Source organism: Temnothorax longispinosus, chromosome 2 (genome assembly GCF_030848805.1).
Source record: "Temnothorax longispinosus isolate EJ_2023e chromosome 2, Tlon_JGU_v1, whole genome shotgun sequence".
NCBI lineage: Eukaryota > Metazoa > Arthropoda > Insecta > Hymenoptera > Formicidae > Temnothorax > Temnothorax longispinosus.
In genome coordinates this window covers 14,649,870-14,655,387 of record NC_092359.1, presented here as the reverse complement: position 1 = coordinate 14,655,387, position 5,518 = coordinate 14,649,870, and the positions used below count along the sequence as shown (strand labels likewise).

The 5,518-nt window shown below is 39.5% G+C and overlaps 1 pseudogene; it reads left to right on the top strand.

The window, feature by feature from the left end:
• Nucleotides 1-1,545: 1,545 nt before the first annotated feature.
• Nucleotides 1,546-5,518, top strand: LOC139825282 (uncharacterized; annotated as a pseudogene).

Genomic DNA, 5,518 nt, shown 5'->3' with positions numbered 1-5,518 from the left:
CAAAAGTAATAATGATATAAAATAGTATATTAGTACATTTTGTAAAGATATGAATCGGATCCTCAATATATTTGCGAATATTCATGTGCCACGAGGCAGATCACGGCGCACTTGCACGCGCATGCCACATCGTGTAGAAAATTGTTAATAGAAATTAAGTTATAAGTAATCTACCGGAAATTTATACACCGTTTGACGCAAAAACTCAGCACGAATCACCACATATATAATTTCTTAAGAAATAACGTACTTTTATACTTTATCTATAACACCTTTACGCAGCACTCACGTCCGTCCTCCTTCGTGTCCACTGCCAGAATCCGTGAATCCACTGTCTAGCATTAGTGACTACAACTCTCTTTATATGAAGACAGATTAGTTCCGAACAAGGTAACTACGTACAACAATATATCACGTAGATTATATAGAAACAAATCTCCTACAGAAATATCCTTCATTTTGAGAAGAAAAGCTCTCGAATTTTAACTTCGCAAATTTCCAAAAAGTCCAAACATTTAAATTGATTTTTTTAAATCTAAAAACAATTTTTATCTCGATTTATTTTTTACTAAACATTAACCAAAAATAAAAACTTATTTTTTCCATCAATAAAATCAATAAAAATTTTATAAAACATCACCAGCGCGGACTTTGTTTCCCGAAAAGATAGTCCCAGCACCCACCAGCGTAGCCGGTGCGGACTCTGGAACAGTCCCCACCCACTGGTTTGTTTTATAAAACATCACCGGTGAGGACTCTGTCACTCAAAAGTGACAGTCCCAGCATCCACCGGTGCTTTACTGAACCATAACAAATACAAGAAAAATTTATATACATAAATTATGTTTTCTGCTCGAATTCCTCTTTTATCTTCCAGTTCATTGGCCTTATCTCTTTTAATACACTCTATATATCCTTGTTTTCATAAATCGTTAATCGTATCAATATTTGAAATATCGATACTGTATCGCCCATCTCTACTTTAAACTATTATCTGCGATCAAAAAGACATATACTGAGTGTGATACATTTCTCTAATGGAATATCAAAGAATGGAATATCAAAGTTAGCCATTAGAAGCCGCCATATTGGATCTGCTATTTAAAATTTTGAAATTTTGACCCTAAAATCGTCATCAGCGACACAAAAAACCTCTTACAGATAAGTTTTTATGTAACGAAATTATTCGCTCTCACCGGTTTTGGCACGAAACGTTACTTTTAGGCTCACCAGTGAACTGATTAATTGTTCAACCAAAATATAAAATACACTGTAAAATATATGTTTATTATACCTGTCTTTTAACATAAATATGAAAGACAAATCAAAATTATAGCAAATACAACTAAAAATATAATCTGGTTTCTTGGTTGAAGCTTGGAATATATTGAATATAATGCATCTATTAAAATTAAAAATAATATATTAATATATAAATTTTGAGTTTCAAAATAATCATTAAAAACAGTACTTACCTTTAAAAAATGTAGAGATCGCCGATATATCGATCATTGTTATTTAATTGTGAAATCTTCTTAATGGGTAATGGGTAATGGCTTTCAAGAAGTGACGAACACTGGTCGAATCGCGATCGCGAAATCACAGTCTGTGATAAGAGACTTGTTGAATTTTCCACGGTATCTTGGAGCTAGACGTTTAATTTCTGCTGTGTATTGTTTTTTTGCTTCTTTTATTTCAGCTTTCGCTTTCATGTTTGAAGTTTTAGCATCAGCTACTAATTTGTTTAATTCAAAACTGTATTTTTATTACATTGCCAATGTTATGGCATTTGGTGTTGCTTTCAATATTTTTTATGAATTCGTGCATGACAGTTTTTTGGTTCAAGTTCGTGGGGAGGTAAAAATTATTGCCAAATTGGAGGAGTTTAGTCATCTCAGAAGGAAGTACCTCCGTGTTGGAGAAGTTAATAAAGAATCATTTGTCATTAGCATATTTTATTTTAACAATTTTAAAAGAACAAATATGCAGTGCAAAATATCCTTGGATTTAATGTTACCTAAACTATATAATTTTATATTGTCTCCGAATTGAAGACGAATGAAACCTTGGATTGGTGAAATAGTTAAAAAAAATTATATTTAAGGAGAGAGGGTAGTAATTTGTGAATTAATGGTAATCAAATACTATTCTTTAAGTCACACACATTGTGATTGTGGTCCAAAGATACAAATTTAGATTTTGAGTTACGATTTTAACTGAATAATCGCTTTAGTACCGTTATCTTGGAATAAGTAATAATTTGCGTTTCCGTTATTATTAAAAATTTATTTGATGTTTCTACCCAAACATTTGGGTCGAATACCTAGTCAGTCAGGCTGGCTTATAAACTATTGTAAACTATTTGTCAAATATTGCGAGTATTATACTGGCGCACATATGTCAACGGCTGCGTACACCGTCCATCATCCATATCTGCGCGTGTCGTGCAGTCGCGTCGCTGTCGATGGGAAAGAGCAAGTCCTTGCTGAACAACGTGATCCTGTCACTCACCCGCAGGACGTCCAACGCGAGCGAGCGCAACCGACACGGTTCCTAGGTGACCAGCGTTTCAACTCCTCCATCAAATACATTGACCAGGAGGCCTGGGAGTCCGGCGGTAACAGCACGGACACTACCGATTATTTTGATCTTGAACCCTCGCCCGGAGCGGACGCTGATTTCGCCGAGCGAAATAATGGTCGCTTTGAACAGCAACAACAGTATTATCAATGAACGACAGGATGAAAATCATCAGATTCCGCGTTCCTTGCCGTCGTCGACGAAGAAGTAAAACAATAACGGCAGCAGTTGGCGCCGCAAGTTTATGCTACGTCGTCGCTCCAACGATTCCTTGAACTTGAACAACGGTGAGACACGTTCCTCCTCGCCGAGCGAATCGATAGCGAAGTCCTTATCCTGGATCGAGAAATCCTTGTTCAGATGAGGGGCAACAAGGCAGCAACACCACGGCGACGACCATCGGTGTAATTTGACGTGACCGGAAGCCCTTAGATAGCCACCGCCTCTGTCGACGACATACCGTCTCTGGAGAACAGCTTTAGCTAGCCCGAAAAGGAAAATGACGATGAGGAGCAGGCTGGTCCGGAGTTTGAGACGGAGAACTCATCCTTACCGTGCAGCCCAGCGGCCGCGTCCATCGTTGGCTTGGACTTTCTCCACGGTGCCCTATTACGATTTCCTGTCAATGAACGGCGGCGCAATGCGGCAGGGGATCACCAGCACCAGCTCGCCCCAGCTACCGTCCGATGTGAGTTTGCATTTCAGCGTGGACTGCCCGCCAATACTTGCAGCTTTTACGGTGAGGACAGCAGTCCGAGCATGGACTCGTTGAAATTCAAAGGGTCTGGACGCGACCGGGTACCGCGAGATCTTGCCCGAATCTGGAACGACATAGCGCCGGCTGCTCTTCAGCCAGCAGCTTGTCGAGCCCGAGATCGAGACCGGGTCCGGCCGGGCCATGTTTCAAGCTTTTCGAGGAAGGCGACGTACAAGTGTGCTACCTGAATCAAATCCGGACCTTTTTAAAGAAGACCCTGTGCAGCAAGTTCCTTAGACGCTGGGAGACCCATTATCTCTATTTCAACGACTGTTGCCTGTTCTCCAAGACGCTGACGGGTTTTCTTCAGCAACCTGTTCCGTACAGCAAGAACAGTCGGAGATCCGAAAGTACGTTGTCGCCAGGTGGGATCCTGCGTATAAGAACTCTCAGTATTGTCCTACCAGACGGTTCGCTTCTTCTGCAAGACGCTTACACGAGGGAGCAGTGATATCGCTTGATGTGATAGAAAAATATCTTTCAAGGAAGGCGACATATATACAAGTGTGCTGTTTGAATCAAACCCAAACCTTTGTAAAGCAGATCCTGTCCAGCAAGTTCCTTAGACGCTGAGAGACGCATTATCTCTATCTCAACGACTGTTGCCTGTCCTCCAAGACTGACGGGTTTTTTTCAGCAACTTGTTCCGTACAGCAGCACGTCGGAGATCCGAAAGTACGTTGTCGCCAGGTGGGACACTGCGTATAAGAACTGTCTCAGCATTGTTTTATCAGACGGTCCGCTTCTTCTGCAAGACAGTAACACTTACACGAGGGACCAGTGATACCGCTTGAGATTGAAGAAAAATATCTCAAATACCAACACGTGTTGATGAGCACTCGAGAAGAGGAGGTACTGCGCGAATTGTGCACCATGATGGACTTCACCCTGTGACATTGAGTCTAACCTTGAAGCCGACGTTAGACTATTTCTGTCGACTGACAGTTTACTAACGGTTACCTTCGTTTTGTTTGGAACTGTAATGAAAATGACTTTTTTTTGGTCGGGTATTCTGATGTGTGCAGATTCTGCATAAGTGAAGAAAGTACGGAATTATCTGTAAATTGCCATTCCAACGACTCGTCCGTGAGATCGCTCAGGATTTCAAGACTGATCTCCACTTCTAAAGTTCTGCTGTAATGGCTCTTCAAGAAGCTAGCGAGGCGTTACCTTGTACGTCTTTTCGAAGATACGAACTTGTGCGCTATTCAGGCTAAAGCGAGTCACTATCATGCCGAAAGATATCCAACTGGCACGTTGTATCTGTGGCGAGCGAGCTTAGGCGCAACAAATTTATAAAATAAACAATCTAAAAACACGAAGGTGGTCACATTATTACGATCATTATCTTCTATTTTTTATTGTAAAAGTGTCCAAAGGAGATGGATTTTTATTTGAACTTGGTTACTTAACCCTTTAGGGGCCTGTGTACATAATTATGTACATATACATAAAAAAAAAAACGAAAAAAACGAAAAAAAAGCAAAAGAAACGAAAAAAAAACAAAAAAAAACTAAAACAAAAAACTAAAAAAACTAAAGCACTCATCAGGGACGTCTTTTAAGACTATTTTATAAAATATAACATTTTACTCCAATGGGATCGATGTGTGGCCCCTAAAGGGTTAAATACTGCAGTTTCAAACATTTGTATTGACAATTACAGTACAATTAGAGTACAATTAAACGTGTTAAAAAAACTCTGAGTTCCGAAACATATAGATGCTAGGTATTATTTTAGACGCGAAAAATATGCAAACGAAGAAATAGATATAAGATATGTTCTAAGCGAAGACCAACTAACCGATATCTTTAGAAAAAATTTTTTTTTTATTAAGGCTCTTGGTCCCTGAGCCGAGAACTCCGCGTTGACGGTGGCGACGTACCGTCGCGGTAAAAATAAGAACTCTCTCCAATGGAGAATTCTATTCTTTGTGACATGTTGACAATCTATTTTGTCCTGCATGGTATTTTGTTATTATTCGCTCTGTACTTGTGCTGTAATATTTAATGTATTTTTGAAACTCGTAAAATTGACCGAGGAGTAAGATTTGTAAGGAACACATATGCGGAGGAACATTTTCCACTCCTTTTGATAGTTGTCAAACGGCTCGTTTTCTCGTATTTTTAGGCTTTGTTTTATGGTTGTTTGTTTATTGTCGAGGGAAAAGATAAGAATAGT